The sequence below is a fragment of the Schistocerca cancellata genome, chromosome 7 (assembly GCF_023864275.1).
Source record: "Schistocerca cancellata isolate TAMUIC-IGC-003103 chromosome 7, iqSchCanc2.1, whole genome shotgun sequence".
Classification (NCBI taxonomy): domain Eukaryota; kingdom Metazoa; phylum Arthropoda; class Insecta; order Orthoptera; family Acrididae; genus Schistocerca; species Schistocerca cancellata.
In genome coordinates, this window is record NC_064632.1 from 596,943,151 (window position 1) to 596,961,881 (window position 18,731).

Here is an 18,731-nt window from a genome sequence, read left to right on the forward strand (position 1 = left end):
CAATCAGCATTGCTCTTCTAAAACGGGAGAATGACGTTTCGTTTAAGGCGACAAATCGGGAAACCTGTAGCTTTGGCGTTTGCTGTCTCCCTGTGAAAATCTCTGAAACTGCGTGCTATGTGGAAAGAATGCGTAGGCTGGCCGCTCCCACACGATGTAGCGGAATTTGCTTTTAAGCCGAACACGGGGTCGTTCCCCCTTTTCACTCGGGCCCACGCTGTCCTCTACACGGGCAGTCACCGGCCGACATGGGCTGGGTCATCCTCTGAAGGGCCTGGCGTCCCGTTGTGCGGCCTCTCTCCCGAACTAATAGCCTCTGTGACCGACGTGTCTGGAATGTATGTGTGCACGCCAGCCTCGAGTATTTCAACCACAGTGCGCTCACTTGTCAATTGCATATCGTTTACATGAATTAATACGACATTGACTTCATCTTATCGAGTTTGGGTTCGAATGAAGCGTCTTGATGTGCGGAACATGATTGTGAGGTTGGAATATGTAAGCAATAAAGGTCAGGAGACCACAACGTCTTACACCACATAATGTGCAAGGGATGTGAGACAGGTGAAATACCGCCAGATTTCAAGAAGATGTAATAATTTCAGTTCCAAAGAAAGTTGTTACTGTCATTTTAATAAAGCATTTGTCTAACATTCTGACACGAATTACTTACAGAAGAACGAGAAAAAGGGTAGAAGCTGAATCTGGGGGGGGGGGGGGGATCAGTTTAGGTACAGGAGGAATGTAGCAATGGACGAGGCAATATTGTCTCCTATGACCTATCCTTGAAGATAGGTTGTAGAAAGTCTAGCCTACATATATTATAACATTTGCACACATCAAAAACATTTTGACAACGTTGACCGATCTTCACTTTTTGAAATTTTGACGGCATCAAGAACAAATTACAGGAGAAGGAATTAAAATTCGGGGAGAAGAAGCAAATACTTTGAGGTTTGCCGATGACATTCTAATAGTGTCAGAAACGGCAAAGGGTTCGGAAGAGCAATTGAGCAAAATGGATAGTGCCTTGAAACAAGATTATAAGGTGATCGTCAACAGAAGGGAGCTGAATTACGTCAGTCGAAGCTAAGGTAATTGGAATAGGAAATGAAACATTAAAGGCTCTAGATAAGTTTTGCTATTTGGGCAGCTTAGTAAGTAATTATTGCCAAATAAAGAAGATATAAAATACAGAATGGGAGTAACAAGAAAAGCACTCCTGAAAAAGATGATTTTTTTTAACACCCAATATCAATGTAAGTTTTAGGAAGCTTTGTCTGAAGCTATTTGTGTGGAGTGTAACCTTGTGCGGAAGTGAAGCCCAGTGACAAAGTTCATGCGAGAAGAGAGCAGAAGGTTTTCAAATGCAGTGCTAGTAAAGAACGGTGGAGAGTAAATGGGTAGATCGGATAACTAATTAAGACGTCCTGAATCAAGTCGGGCAGAGGCGAAAGTTATGACACAACTAGACTAGAAGAAGAGATCAGCTGACAGGATGAACGATGAGGCATCACATAAGCGTCAGTCTGATAGTAGAGACCGAAGCCCGACTACTGTAAGCTGGTCCACATGGATGTAGGTAGCAGGAGTTATTCAGGGGTGAAGAGGCTCGCACAACGTAAACTAGGACGGAGAGTTGCAAGGAACCAAGCTTACGGCTGAACACCGCATCGACGACAATGAACGAAAGCTCTGTGAGGCTTCTAAGATGTAATAAAAGATTGGACGGTAAACTGATGGCCTCCTGGATGACACAGTGGAGTTTATGGTCCTCAATTCTCCCCATGCTGATATGTTTGGTAGCGGTAGATAGTGCAGAACGGTTACCGTGCTGCCACGTCGACGTAAGTGATGGTGGTGATTTGGTGAGTAGACGCAAGTAGCTTGCATGGAATCAGGGCAGTGAGATAGATCGACGCGGAGACGTGATAAACTGACAGAAAGTTGTTATTGTCTCTGGAAGTGCCGCCGACCACGCCTCGAAACCGGTTGCCCGAAATCTACGTATGTCAACACTGATTGTCCCGCGTGTCTACAGGGAATGCAGCGACGTGTGGACACTGGTCGTAAAAGGGTCGTAACCGACAGGTACCGAGGACCAGCAGTAAACCTTGTCGACGGTAGTGGGTTTCAAACCCAGCAGGAACTGTTGCTGTCACTGGACACGTAACCATTCCAACAAGTTTACGAGCGAACGCTGGGAAGGGAACTGCATGTAATAGATGCTTGGAGTCGGATACCTCGCAGAATGCCATTTTTCACAGCCAAACTAGACAGAAAATGGACGGTAAGCTTGTAGCATGGTCCAACGAGTCGCGGTTCTCCACTCACGAAATGATACTAGGCGTCGAGTATGGCGATGGCGCCATCAGTCATTCTACTGATTACGTGTGAAGAATACAGTTCACGCCGGAGCTGGTTCTGCGACGTTCTCGGTACGTTTTCCGAGTCATTACTTGGGCCTGTTCGTTCGAGGATACTTCGAACACGAGCCACGAGGTTTATTTAATCATCCCCGTTGTCCAGGTGTTTCCCTTCCTTGTGCATCTTCGTGATCAGTGGACACTCTCGTCTTCCAAGACGAGGACAGCCGCGTTGACAGGACTGCACGGACACCGTCGCGGTTCAACCAGCACTCGAGCACAGAGTCGCAATTCGACTGACCCGCTAAATCGATCGACCTGAATCCCACGAGTAGCGTCTGGAACTATTTGAGACCATGTGTGAAGGCAGCAATCGAGATCTTCGCAGTTTCGTCGCTCTACACTCACCTGCCTTCATTGCAGAAACGGGACCACCGCGAAGACTAGAGGCGGTATGTGTGCGACGTCTCGAGAGGGTTCCTAGTTTTTCGTACGGTGTGCGTATCTCAGAGGAGGGGATGGGAAAGGCGACGGAATGAACAGCTCGCGGTGGGCAAGCGCGTGGCCAGCGTAGTATCGAGTAGTAGAGGTGGCAGAAAAACAACGTAACTGGTAGAAATAACCAGTTACTGAGAAGTAACGGTTACTGTGATAACCGCTCGTCTCATACTGGCCCTTATGTCAATAACTGTCAACAGTGCCTCGTGCCAACTGTTGACCGAAGATCGTATTACGCTTTCGCGTCAACTCATCGGAGATCTGACTACGAAGGAGAGGGATATACCATTTGGAGGGCGTTCTGTAGGTCGTGGAAATAGCTGTGTGTCTGCGCGCCATCTGTTGATAGAACTGTGTACTTGTGCGCCTTCGCTACTTTCAGCACAAACAATTAAATAAAGTTAATGTCATAGCGGTGGCTGATAGGAGCTGCAGTACACGCATTGACATGTACGGTCGTTCCCTTGAGCCACCGACTTATTTGTCAATTTAGTTTGGCCGGGTCGTACCAATAGAGTTACCATTAGAAATTCGATCGACTATGGAAATAACTATCAGAGGGTGGCAGTTATTGTTATTCGGTCACAGTTGAAGTACTCCGGCAGATAATGGGCTGTCACTACAGGTAATCTGGAAGTTGGTAAGTGAGTAACTGTGTTCATAAGTCCAGTTCAAGGTTGCAGACTCAGGTGATATTTCCAGAGAGGATAGTTACTGGAGTGAACAAATATTTTCGTACTGCTACGGAAATAGCCGCTGGCTATCGGGAAGGGGGGCGGAGTGACGACGACGACGACAAATAACATGTCAGAAAGTATAACGTAAAACATTTGAATATAATACTTATTATCCTCATCATTTGTCAGGAGATTGTCAAAATATGTGAATATATTATAGTAAACTGGAGCTGCTAATATTTACAGAATGAATACACTGCAAGAATAAAACATAGTTATGCACTTTAAATAAATTTATCATACACAGAATACCTCATCTTGACTGTTGTGTCCAAGTGCTGTCAAAACTGAAATATAGCAGAATTTTTACTTAAGCTGATCTAGCTGTCCCTGCCAAGATATTCATCAAAGAAGTAGAAGGAGTTGCCTATCAAGAAGTCTTTCAAACTCTGTTAACCGAGCTTTATCTGAAACCAGGTTTCTAATGGTTGATGGCAATTTACTGGAAATGTGTGTTACTGAATATTGGACCCCTTTTTGGACCAAGGTAAGTGATTTTAGATCTTTACGTAGACTGTTGTTCTTATTCCTAATACTGATATTATGTATCGAGGTATTGGTTGGAAATACTGGCAACAAATTTCATTAAGGAATAAATATACAAGGAAGCAGTGGTTAGAATACGAAGTTCTTTCAACATGTTTCTACATGATCTTGAACATATACCACAAATGATTTTTATTACACGCTTTTACATGCTAAAAACTTTTGCTCGTATTGATGACTTGTCGCGTCCTGACATAGGTGGGAGAGGGAAAAAGGGGTTGCTGGTCAGTCTGCGCTCTGTAGAGCGGAAGGCAGAAGGACAATTCACAGTGAAGGCATTTAACTGTTTTCTTCTATCTGAGCCAACACTAGTACAGGCATTTACTAGAAATGCAGGTGGTGAGACTCGGTAGGGAATTCGTTGTGGAGACTCTCAGTCAAACAAACAAGGTTTTGAAATACACTCCTGGAAATTGAAATAAGAACACCGTGAATTCATTGTCCCAGGAAGGGGAAACTTTATTGACACATTCCTGGGGTCAGATACATCACATGATCACACTGACAGAGCCACAGGCACATAGACACAGGCAACAGAGCATGCACAATGTCGGCACTAGTACAGTGTATATCCACCTTTCGCAGCAATGCAGGCTGCTATTCTCCCATGGAGACGATCGTAGAGATGCTGGATGTAGTCCTGTGGAACGGCTTGCCATGCCATTTCCACCTGGCGCCTCAGTTGGACCAGCGTTCGTGCTGGACGTGCAGACCGCGTGAGACGACGCTTCATCCAATCCCAAACATGCTCAATGGGGGACAGATCCGGAGATCTTGCTGGCCAGGGTAGTTGACTTACACCTTCTAGAGCACGTTGGGTGGCACGGGGTACATGCGGACGTGCATTATCCTGTTGGAACAGCAAGTTCCCTTGCCGGTCTAGGAATGGTAGAACGATGGGTTCGATGACGGTTTGGATGTACCGTGCACTATTCAGTGTCCCCTCGACGATCACCAGTGGTGTACGGCCAGTGTAGGAGATCGCTCCCCACACCATGATGCCGGGTGTTGGCCCTGTGTGCCTCGGTCGTATGTAGTCCTGATTGTGGCGCTCACCTGCACGGCGCCAAACACGCATACGGCCATCATTGGCACCAAGGCAGAAGCGACTCTCATCGCTGAAGACGACACGTCTCCATTCGTCCCTCCATTCACGCCTGTCGCGACACCACTGGAGGCGGGCTGCACGATGTTGGGGCGTGAGCGGAAGACGGCCTAACGGTGTGCGGGACCGTAGCCCAGCTTCATGGAGACGGTTGCGAATGGTCCTCGCCGATACCCCAGAAGCAACAGTGTCCCTAATTTGCTGGGAAGTGGCGGTGCGGTCCCCTACGGCACTGCGTAAGATCCTACGGTCTTGGCGTGCATCCGTGCGGTCCGGTCCCAGGTCGACGGGCACGTGCACCTTCCGCCGACCACTGGCGACAACATCGATGTACTGTGGAGACCTCACGCCCTACGTGTTGAGCAATTCGGCGGTACGTCCACCCGGCCTCCCGCATGCCCACTATACGCCCTCGCTCAAAGTCCGTCAACTGCACATACGGTTCACGTCCACGCTGTCGCGGCATGCTACCAGTGTTAAAGACTGCGATGGAGCTCCGTATGCCACGGCAATCTGGCTGACACTGACGGCGGCGGTGCACAAATGCTGCGCAGCTAGCGCCATTCGACGGCCAACACCGCGGTTTCTGGTGTGTCCACTGTGCCGTGCGAGTGATCATTGCTTGTACAGCCCTCTCGCAGTGTCCGGAGCAAGTATGGTGGGTCTGACACACCGGTGTCAATGTGTTCTTTTTTCCATTTCCAGGAGTGTAGTTTGAAACGTCCGCTTAGAAAAATTAATGAATTACTATACAGATAAACCTCTTACATTATTTGATTTTCAAACAGCTGAGCAGAACTGAATGTACTCAGACATTTCGCACTTTACCTATTCTGATCAACACTAAACTGACACACAATATTTTTAGCGCAACCCAATCTGACTTTCAATAATCCCTACAAATAATGACCCTGACTAACATTATCCTATACCTTTCACAAATCACTTACCTCACAAAAATCTTCGTTACTCGAACTACTGCAATACAGCGAGCGCCACTACTGCCAGCTAAATAAAAGATTCAAACTACTGAAGGCACTAACTACTGATAGGCATAGTTAGCAAATGAAAGATTTTGATAGAGAACAAACAATGTATTTACCATAATAGTGTTCAAATGTCATAATATATATAGTAGTTCATGACATCCAGTCTCACAAATTTACTGTCTCTGATGGACACACGTCCAGATCATCCGCTCTCAAAACTCCGCCATTTCACTCCCCACATCCACCACTGCTGGCGGCTCACCTCCAACTGCGCAACGCTACGCGCTGTTAACAGCCAACTGCCCAACACTACAATAGCAAACAACAATGAAAACTAGCCACAGACTGCACACAGCACAGCCAGTGATTTTCATACAGAGCGCCACACGGCGTTACCAATAAAAAAACATAAACTGCCTACTTACAAGTTGTTTATTCCAGACGGGACTAACTAATACACTGGAGGCTAGTTCTAGGGTTAGAATAAGCATCAATAACACTGTCACAACGGAAGCCACTGCAGTAGTCCCTGGAGTGGATGCTAGCCACAGTAGCAAACAATACCAGCATCTTGAGGCAACAACTTAGTTGCAGAGCAAAACATAATGAATGTGACACTGTTCACTGAGGCACCTCAAGTGAGAGAGAGCAGACTTACACGGAGCTGGACCGAGGCTGGAGTCGACGGACGCGGATTCGGTGCCCAGATCGTCTGACTGAGAACTCTACCAAAATGCGGAATCTAGGGGTTTTAAAGAGTCGCGTGGGGGCACTGTTTCCCCCACTTAAAGCCATCCAGCCAATCCCGTAGGTCTCTTGCCGGCGCCTGCCAATCATGGTTTAGTTGGGTCCCCTCTACTGCTCCTAAGGCGGGGATGTTGATGCAGTTGCACTAACGAAGTCCGCATTTGGTATCAACATTGTTCAGCTGAAAGCTAAACGTAACTGCTCTGCCAAATAAGGCTTGCAACATTATTGTTGTACGTCATTTAGCCCCGCATCTCGGGCTCCCCGGAGTAGGGACTGCAGGGTCAACATTTTTTTGGCGTTTTCGCTCTCTTTCTGACCCTTGTGAGCCAACTGACGTTGCTCTTCTCAGGGCTGGTATCAAGCTGGCTTTGTAACCAACAGGCACGTACTAGTGTATAAAGTTCTACGGTGACAACCTACTACAGCGTCTAGACGACATATGAAGTTACATGTTAATTGCTTGAAGAGTAACTAACGCCCTGGGACCGCGTCTGGGGGCGTCTGCAATTTCGCAAGGCTCTCCCCTCACTGTTTACTTCATGTAACAATATCTCTCCTAGTTTCATCTGCCCACAGCATCGTCTCTGCTTCCTCGCCTTGGAACGCTTGTCCTCCGTTCTCACAGCTTCAAGATAACACTGCAGTAGCAAGAAATAATCAATATATTACAGAGTTACCCCCCAATATCATCCCTTATGACATAATAGAATGTAAGTATGTAAGCTCTTTTATATTTACATCTCCTATATCTCACATCATTCTCACGACAAATAGAGACTTGTTTAGGCGCTTCAGCAGTTCTGTGGTAGGCCCTTCCCAACTGAATTTACTAACGAGTTGTAATCCCAGAAATTTAACACTGTCAGCCTTTTAGATGTACTTATCTTCAGATGTTACATCCAAGCTATAGCTAGAGGAATCGAGCAGTTTTCCAAATCTCAAATAAAACTTGGATTAGAGTACTCACACTTTCCCCACTACGACTATCGTGTACAGGAGTAAACGAATGTATCACATTACGTATATATTTGTATTGTATTACAAGGCCGTACACTTTTCTATTACTGTCCGGCTGGTCCAGGCGGAAGTTCGAGTCCTCCCTCGGGCATGGGTGTGTGTGTGTGTGTTTGTCCTTAGGGTAATTTAGGTTATGTGTAAGCTTAGGGACTGATGACCTTGGCAGTTAAAGTCCCAGAAGATTTCACACACACTTATTCTATGAAGTGAGAAGCACAAGAAATTAAGCTTCGAATTTAACCTACAGTATACAGCTTACAAATTACTTCATACTTAAAAACGCAAGTTGTTAACATTTTACTTAAACAGGGCTGTGGCGAAGTTCCGGTTACTTTCTGTTTCTGCTGCGAGGATAATACACTACTGGCCATTAAAATTGCTACACCACGAAGATGACGTTCTACAGACGCGGAATTTAACCGGCAGGAAGAAGACGTTGTGATATGCAAATGATTAGCTTTTCAGAGCATTCACACAAGGTTGCCGGCGGTGGTGGCACCTACAACGTGCTGACGTGAGGAAAGTTTCCAACCGATTTCTCATACACAAACAGCAGTTGACCGGCGTTGCCTGCTGAAACGTTCTTGTGATGCCTCTTGTGAGAAGGAGAAATGCGTACCATCACGTTGATAAAGGTCGGATTGTAGTCTATCGCGATTGCGGTTTGTCGTATCGCGACATTGCTGCTCGCGTTGGTCGGGATGCAATGACTGTTAGCAGAATACGGAATCGGTGGTTCAGGAGGGTAATACGGGACGCCGTGCTGGATCCCAACGGCCTCGTATCGCTAGCAGTCGTGATGACAGGCATCTTATCCGCATGGCTGTAACGGATCGAGCAGCCACGTCTCGATCCCTGAGTCATCAGATGGGGACGTTTCCAAGATAACAACCATCTGCACGAACAGTTCGACGAAGTTTGCTGGTTGCCATTGGTTACACGTCTCGGTCACCTCTTGTTCGCATTGACGGCACTTTGAACAGTGGGCGTTACATATCAGATGTGTTACGACCCGTCGCTCTACCCTTCATTCCATCCCTGCGATACCCTACATTTCAGCAGGATAACGCACTGTACGGGCCTTTCTGGATACAGAAAATGTTCGACTACTGCCCTGGCCAGCGCATTCTGAAGATCTCTCACCAATTGAAAACGTCTGGTCAATGGTGGCCGAGCAATTGGCTCGTCACAATACGCCAGTCACTACTCTTGATGAACTGTGGTATCGTGTTGAAGCTGCGTGGGCAGCTGTACCTGTACACGCCATCCAAGCTCTGTTTGACTCAATGCCCAGGCGTATCAAGGCCGTTATTACGGCCAGAGGTGGTTGTTGTGGGTACTGATTTCTCAAGATCTATGCACCCAAATTGCGTGAAAATGTAATCACATGTCAGTTCTAGTATAATATATTTTTGCAATGAATACCCGTTTCTCATCTGCGTTTCTTCTTGGTGTAGCAATTTTAATGGCCAGTAGTGTATTTGCAATAGCGACCGATAACTTACGTACATATAACATTGAACACTAATAATCGTTCAAACATCGACTGAAAAGTACCGCCGTTAATTAGCTAAGGTTATGGCACGATTCATACTACATTCCTGCCATTTCGCACTACTCGCTGTTATACTGATAACGAAACTGATGGATTCCACCTACGTCGTTATTTAACTGTAACCCCGTCGGAATATTCGGTATTCCGTAGTGAAAAACAACTTGAGAGTTATTTATAACCGTTGTAAGTAACGGTTATAAATAAACAACTGGAACCGTGATAACGGTTACTCCAGACTAACCGTCCGGCCCGTCTCTGTCAAGTAGGCAGAGGTCGCGAGCTGGGAGGCGGCAGCAGTTATCGCGTGTCCTCGGCGCCTCTGGTGTGGAGCTGTGGGAACTCGGGTCGAGTGCAGATAGCACTCACAAAGGGGTTAGGGGGAGGCGGGCAGGCTGCGGGGAGCCAGGGTACGCGACCGGGCGGGCACTGCGCGGGCGGCGGCGGCGCCGAGCGGAACCAACCGGACGTCTTCCGTGAGTCTCCTCGTATTTATTTCGTCACCAAGTATCTGTTTTCTTTGTTTTTCAACCATATTCCACGACCTGTAGCGCAAAAACTTTTTCGGTGCATTCCTGAACTGGTTCTCGTCAGTTGTGAATACAGCTTATTTTAAACAGTGGTGCTAATAACAGTCCTTCTTATTGTCACATGTTGCAAGTTCTCGAAGCAGGTTCCTGAACGAATCTTGCTTTTGATAAAAGCGTGTCGGATTCGAACTACAATAGAAACAGTAGACACTTGCTGGAAGCTCTCTTAGAGTGGCAAAGGCTGGCTCTCAAAATGGCTCTGAGCACTATGGGACTTAACATCTATGGTCATCAGTCCCCTAGAACTTAGAACTACTTAAACCTAACTAACCTAAGAACATCACACAACACCCAGTCATCACGAGGCAGAGAAAATCCCTGACCCCGCCGGGAATCGTGGCAAAGTATGTCGGCCGCGTTTCCTATGTGATGTAACTGAACAGGAATGTGGAAGCCTGTTAGACGTTGAATTTAGTTAGGTACGTAGGGTGATTCACGTGCTACGATGCAAGTCAAAAACTACTGGAATGAGAGTGTGAAAAGTATTACAAAGTGTAAAAAAAAAAACTTACACGTTTCACAGGACAATAAAACAAATCGTATTTTACCTGATATAAGACGCTACGGACTATAAGACGGATCTTAATTTTCAAACAATTTTTTTTAAATTAACCTTTTTATCATTCGATTGCAAAGCCATAGTAAAAAAACTCGTAATTTTTAAAACCGAGCTGACCTTTTAAATCTATGATAATCGTCCTCTGAATTTTTAACTTCTTCTCCTTCTTTCTCCTCGTCGTCATCGTTGACCTCTTCCTATACGATGTCATCTTCACTGCCATCGAAAGCGTTACGTATGCCGCACTTCTCGAAAGATTGAGCGATAATGTCTCACTCTACACCACTACTATTTTATCCACTGACACAATCGTTTGATTGTAGGTCGTTTTAAAGCTCCCTACGTCGTGAATTCGTGTCGGGTTTCATCCATCCCTCTTTACGGAATAACAGTAAGCTATTAATTTCCCTGTCTCAGTTTCTCTTCCACTGAATTTTTCAAATGGCTACTTGACCGATCTAGCGTAAGAAGAGAACTTTCCTTCAATAAAGTATCCTTTCTTCTCTCCCATATTCCATTAATCCATAATTTCCTACCCGAGCCATCCATCCAGTCCTTGTCATGTGCGTGAAGAACAACAGCTGGCGTTATTGCAGAAGGTTTTGGTATTGTTTTGCGTTTGAAAATAATCATTGGGTGAAGTTCAGTACCGCAAGCGCAACGTGATAGGACAACAGGTAAGTGCATTTTTTCCTTTTACAACTTGTTTTTACAGTTACAGTTTTAGCACCTTTCATACCAACAATTCTGTTACACGGCCCATCAAATGTCAGAGGAGTTTCGTCCATATTAGCTACGTGGCTCAGTTCCACACTAGCCGTCTTTCGATGTTAAACAATAAAGCGATCGAAATGATGTTCGTTGCACCGTGCACATCTAATGAATGAAATTTCCCAGCAGCTACAACGGTTCTTGCCAACATTCGGCGGAAAACAGACTTGGTTCACATCTAAAAATACTTCTTTATCGGGAATCAATTTTGATGCCTACCATGGATACCGGAACATCGCCAGAAAAAGCAGTGCTGAACCTGAACATGAGCAGTACTGTAGATTGTAACTGAATTTCCACGGTTGTGTAATTCCCCGTTGGCTTCGAGTAGCGTTTGGAAATTTTGAGACCTTACAGTAAAGATTTTATTTTAACGACAAAAATGAACATCACGCGGCTGGGGGACGTAAGTGTATAGTCTGGCAGTATTACTTGTCCTATGCCTCTCGGTTGGCGCTCGTCGTCTGTAGACATGGTGTCACACATAACAGTACCAGGAATCTAATGTGAGACAAAACCTGTTATCAGCAACGTACAGTTTCTAAACCATTCACAAGATATGTTCCGTAAGTCGAACTTGTTACTTACTCGATTTGGAGCAGGTAACGTAAACATTTTGTAACGAATCGGCTAAACGACTGAATTCTTGAATAACTGGCAAAGCAAGTTTGCCACTAGTTTCTCCTGTGAAAACACGAAAACTTCAGGCAAAAATTTGCCAGACGCGATAATGGTATAGTGCAACGTGTACGAATGCGTGGTTTCATGTATAGTTCTGACTGCGACAAGTGTACGTCTTTCTCCCTTACTCGCCAACACGCGTCGATACTCGCACCCTATGCGGTCGCTGTTGATCACGTAATCGCGATTAAGACTGCTAATAAGTGACTTAGTGTGTGTGCTGAAAAGTGCTGCAAGGTTCTTTGCATCTCCGATATTCTCTACCTCCGTGTTCGGGACGTATTTCGTGATGTGCCTTTGACTAATTTTATAACCTGATTTGAAATTCTTTGCCCGAGACAAAGATGCAGCAAACGTAAAATCTCTGTTAGTCGTAATCCGAAGCGCTGCACTCGCAGCCCACTGCTGGTGTATTCTCCTTGTCACACGCTCGTAACGCAGACCATATTCGACAGGTCGATCGAATGTCGATTTGTTTATCGACTGCTGCTGGTCGTATCTTGTCCCTCCTTTCACGACGTCTGTCCTACAGTGCCAAATGCTTCTTCCTTTCCAGGGGCGTTATCGCTACTTTCTTTCGCTAAATTTGCAGATTTCAATCTGTATGTTCCTTGGCCAATATTACCTCTTTTACTTTCTACATCTACATCTACATGGGTACTATGCAAATCACATTTAAGTGCCTGGCAGAGGGTTCGTCGAACCACCTTCACAATTCTCTATTATTCCAATATCGTATAGCGCGCGGAAAGAATGAACACCTATATCTTTCCGTACGAACTCTTTATTTCCCTTATTTTATCGTGGTGATCGCTCCTCCCTATGTAGGACGGTGTCAAAAAAATATTTTCGCATTCGGAGGAGAAAGTGGGTGATTGGAATTTCGTGAGAAGATTCCGTTGCGACGAAAAACGCCTTTCTTTTAACGATTTCCAGCCCAAATCCTGAATCATTTCTGTGACACTCCCATATTTCGCGACAATACAAAACGTGCTGCCTTTCTTTGCACTTTTTAGATATACTCCGTCAGTCCTATCTGGTAAGGATCCCACACAGCGCAGCAGCATTCTAAAAGAGGACGGACAAGCGTAGTGTAGGCTGTCTCCTTAGTAGGTCTGTTGCATTTTGTAAGTGTCCTGCCAATAAAACGCAGTTTTGAATTTACTGCTTTTAGATTTGACTGATTTATCGTGTAACGGAAGTTTAATGACTTCCTTTCAGCACTCATGTGGATGACCTCACACTTTTCGTTATTCAGGGTCAACTGCTACTTTTCGCACCAATCAGATATTTTTTCTAAATCGTTTTGCAGTTTGTTTTGATCTTTTGATGACTTTATTAGTCGATAAACGACAGCGTCATCTGCAAACAGCCGAAGACGGCTCCTCGGACTGTCTCCCAAATCGTTTATATAGATAAGGAACAGCAAAGGGCCTATAACACTACCTTGGGGAACGCCAGAAATCACTTCTGTTTTACACGATGACTTTTCGTCAATTAGTACGAACTGTAACTACTACGAACTGTAACCTCTCTGACAGGAAATCACAAATCCAGTTACATAACTGAGACGATATTCCATAAGTACGCAATTTCAATACGAGCCGCTTGTGTGGTACAGTGTCAAAAGCCTTCCGGAAATCCAGAAACAGGGAATCGATCTGAAATCCCTTGTCAATAGCACTCAACACTTCATGTGAATAAAGAGCTAGTTGTGTTTCACAGGAACGATGTTTTCTAGACCCATGTTGACTGTGTGTCAATAGACAGTTTTCATCGAGGTAATTCATAATGTTCGAACACAATCTGTGTTCCAAAATCCTGCTGCATATCGACGTTAACGATATGGGCGTATAATTTAGTGGATTACTCCTACTACTTTTCTTGAATATTGGTGTGACCTGTGCAACTTTCCAGTCTTTGGGTACGGATCTTTCGTCGAGCGAACGGTTGTGTATGTTTGTTAAGTATGGAGCTAATGCATCAGCATATTGCGAAAGGAACCTAATTGGTATACAGTCTTGACCAGAAGACTTGCTTTTATTAAGTGATTTAAGTTGCTTCACTACTCCGAGGATATTTACTTCTACGTTACTCATGCCGGCAACTGTTCTTGATTCGAATTCTGGAATATTTACTTCGTCTTCTTTTGTGAATGCATTTCGGAAGACTGTGTTTAGTATCTCTACTTTGGCAGCACTGTCTTCGATAGTATCTCCATTGCTATCGCGCAGGGAGAGAATTGATTGTTTCTTGCCGCTAACATAGTTCACATACGACCAGAATCTCTTTGGATTTTCTGCCAGCTTTGGAGACAACGTTTCATTGTGGAAACTGTTATAGGCATCTCGCATTGAAGTCCGCGCTAAATTTCGAGCTTCGCCAATCTTGAGGATTTTGCGTCTGTTTAAATTTGGCATGTTTATTCTGTAGTTTCTGCAACAGTGTTCTAACCCGTTTTGTGTACCAAGGAGGATCAGATCCGTCGTTTAATTTATTTGGTATAAATCTCTCAATTACTGCCGATACTATGTCTTTTAATTCAAGCCACATCTGGTCTACACTTATATTATTAATTTGGAATGAGTGGAGATTGTCTCTCAGGAAGGCGTCAAGTGACTCTTTATCTGTTTTTTTGAATAGGCATATTTTTCGCTTATTTTTGGAGGATTTGGGGATTACAATACACAGTCTCGCTACGACAACCCTGTGTTCACTAATCCCTGTATCGGTTCTGATGTTCGTTATTAACTCAGGAATATTTATTGCTAAGAGGTCATGCGTGTTTTCACAACCGTTTACTATTCTCGTGGGCTCATGAACTAACTGCTCGAAATAATTTTCAGAGAATGCGTTTAGCACAATTGCGGATGATATTTTATGGGTACCTCCGGAATTAAACATGTATTTCCGCCAACATATCGAGGGTAAATTAAAGTCACCACCAACTATTATCGTATGAGTCGGGTACGTGTTTGAAATGAAACTCAAGTTTTCTTTGAACCTTTCAGCAACTGTATCAACTGAATTGGGAGGTCGGTAAAAGGATCCAATTATTATTTTATTCCGGTTGCCAACAATGACCTCTGCCCATACTAACTCACAGGAAGTATCTACTTCAACTTCGCGACAAGTTAAACTACTCCTGACAGCAACAAACACGCCACCGCCAACCGTGTTTAGCCTCTCTTTTCGGAACACCGTTAGGTTTTTCGCAAAAATTTCGACTGAGCTTGTGTCCGGCTTTAGCCAGCTTTCAGTGCCTATAACGATTTGAGCATCAGTGCTTTCTATTAGCGCTTGGAGCTCTGGTACTTTTCCAACACAGCTACGACAGTTTACAACTGTTATACCAATGGTTCCTTTATCTACGTTATTCCTGTGTTCAGCCTGCTACCTTTGTTACTGAAGCCCTACTTGTGCTTTCCCGAGACCCTCTAACCTAAAAAACCACCCAGTCCACGCCACACAGCCCCTGCTACCCGTATAGCCACCCACTGCGTATAGTGGACACCTGACCTATTCAGTGGAACCCGAAACCCAACCACCCTTTGGCGCAAGTCGAGGAATCTGCAGTCTACACGGTCGCAGAACAGTCTGAGCCTCTGATTTAGACCCTCCACTCGGCTCTGTACCAGAGGCTCGCAATCGGTCCTGTCGACTATGCTGCAAATGGTCAGCTCTGTTTTCATCTTGCAAGCAAGACTGGCAGCCTTTACCACTTCTGTTAGCTGCTCGAAACCAGAGAGAATCTCTTCTGATCCAAAGTGACACACATCATTGGTACCAACATGAGCCACGACCTGCAGTTGGCTGCACCCTGTGCTCTTCATGGCATCCGGGAGGGCCCTTTTCCACATCTGGAATGACTCCACCCAGTATGCACACGGAGTACACATTGGTTTTCCTATCCTTCTTGTCAGCGAAGTCCCTAAGGGGCCCCATAAATCGCCTAACGTTGGAGCTCCCAATAATCCCACCCTCTGTGATTGCCCGGATCTTGCAGGCTGTGTGGTTTCCCCTGAAACAGGACAGGTGACAGCATCTGGCTCAGCGACAGTGTCAGCCACAAACAGCACCTGGAACCTGTCTGTCAGAAAAACCGGGGAGGCCCTACGTGCGGCCGACTGGGAAGTCTTTCGCTGCCTGCTTTGCCCAGGGGCGACCTCCCACACAAAAACAGGTGAGAGGTCAGCTTCAGTGCCAGCAGTAACTGGGCTGGCCACCGGTGAGGACCGATTGGAGGACTCTGACGTGCTGGACGTCCGTTGGATCCCCACGGCCAGCCCACAACAGTGGTGCCCATCCACTGCAGCCTCAAGCAGTGTAACCGAAGCCATCACAGCCTGAAGCTGAGAGCGAAGTGTCACCAACTCGACTCGCATCCACACACAACAATCGCAGTCCCTGTCCATACTAAAGGTCATGGAAAACTAAACTATGCAGATAAACGGACTCTCGACTAGCGCTACGGAAATCTACCTAGAACTTGACGAAAACGCACGGACTGTGTCATAGTAGTACGCAGATATTCAAAAACCTAACTACCGAAGCACTCAGGTGAAACTAAATAATTAGCCCCTGATAAGAAACTTGTAATATGTCACAAAAGTGGTTTATTTTCTGACGCAAATGAAAACGCGAGAACTGTGGCTATAAGATTTTAAATTTACACGCAGATACTCAAGAAACTAAACTATTAAAGCACACAGATATAATAAAACTGAACCTGGTTAGGAACTCGTAAATGTCACAAAAGCGGTTTACTTATCTGTAGCTGCGTCTGTCGCGGTCGGCTATTACTGCCTGACTTTAACTGAAAAGAGTACTTTTCCGTAGTTCTAGCTAGTAGTTCTCTTCCAGAACCCACTGCGACTTCAAGGTTCCCGAACTACCACTAACAACTTTAGTCCACAAGTTTCGACGTATTCCATTTCATCACTTTCAGCTTCGTGATACAATTCTTCAATACTGACATCATTCTGCAGCTCCAAACACCACTCGAGCATAGCCGCTCGAACCAATTTGGAAAGCTGAGAACCGGAACTGCCTGGTGTGGGTAGTGCATTGTGATGCGTGTGTCTTGTGATTCCCACAGCGGCAGGCTCACAAATGCTCGTTTCAGTGCTGGTCGAAGGCAATGCGTCATCCATTACCACAATTATGGTGCAACTCCTAAATTATGGTAAAAACTATGACATTACTACATAATGCAACGTGTGACTTACCGCAAATTACTTACTGTACAAGGCGCATCACATATATTATTTACGAACGGTCACTGTATTGTTTCACAAAAAATATTGTATTCCGTGGGATGCAACATCAGTTCACTGGAAGTATGTTGGGGCTTGCGACAGACTTACCACAAAAAGCAGATCTTTCCTGGGGGAAATAATCACTCTTTATAATTTGACTGCTCACAATCAGTGACAAACAGGAAACAAGGGCAGCACATGCGTTTTCTTTTACAAGAGTTGGCTTCAAATGGCTCTGAGCACTATGGGACTTAACATCTGTGGTCATCAGTCCCCTAGAACTTAGAACCACTTAAACCGAACTAACCTAACGACACCACACACATCCATGCCCGAGGCAGGATTCGAACCTGCGACCACAGCAGTCGTGCGGTTCCGGACTGAGCGCCTAGAACCGCGAGACCACCGCGGCCGGCTTTTACAAGAGCTGTTTGGAACATAAGGTCTGATGGATCGCGAAAGGAAAACCACAGTGAAAATTAAAAAAAAAAAGATTATAATCTAAGTTACCCACACCTTCCAGCTATCTCTCTAAATAGACGCCATTCTGACTTAGGCATTTGCCATGACGTTGTACAAACCTTCCAGTACACTCGTCACAGAAAGCAGCCGCCTGTGTTGTCCGCCAATTTTCTACGCTGGTCTGCCTTTCATTTTTTGAGGCAAAATGTTGTCTTCGTCGCCAGCAGTCAACGTGAGCAGAGATGAACAATGGAGGGAGCCAGTTAAGGGCTTATTGTGGGTGATCAAACACTTCCCATCGAAAACGCTGCTGGAGAGTCATCATTGCCCCTGCAGAATGTCTCGAAGAAAGATATGAATGGCACTTGTGCTATGTGGGCTGCATAGCTTCAGGCGAAATCTCTTACAAAATTCACATACTTGGTGAGAGACACTGTTGCTTTAGGAATTTCTATGTGATCACTTTGCTCTCTAAACTGAAACGAGCGACGTGAAGCGATCGACAGGCACACATCCGTGCAAAGTTCCATCGAATTTTCACAGTGGTTTCCATTTCGCGCCTAATCGGACCTTACTTTCCGAATATGCCTCTTATCTGTGCTCACTCGGTGCCACGCCTCGGTTTAAACAAAACGTCCTGTGGTCAGCTGCTGATGCTCTTCCTGAGGATTCCACAGCATTTCATTTTGCACCTGTTTTCATACAGCAGGGTTTAAAAGGTTACTTCTACGCTACTGAAACTGCTTGAGGTAATTGATTCACCTGCCTTGCTATTATTCCCTAGTGATTTATATGCTTTATGAACGGTCCAATTTCAACCAGTTCCGAAACTGAGAAAGTTACATATAAA

At 45.3% G+C, this 18,731-nt stretch overlaps 1 protein-coding gene across 1 annotated transcript in view; it reads left to right on the forward strand.

Moving 5' to 3' along the window:
- The first annotated feature begins 9,972 nt into the window (after positions 1-9,972).
- LOC126092114 (titin-like) overlaps positions 9,973-18,731 on the forward strand; it is a 511,816-nt gene continuing 503,057 nt past the window's right edge. The window contains exon 1 of the mRNA XM_049907552.1: positions 9,973-10,036. The gene's annotated coding sequence lies outside the window, so the exon portion shown is untranslated. The remainder of the gene's footprint in view (positions 10,037-18,731) is intronic.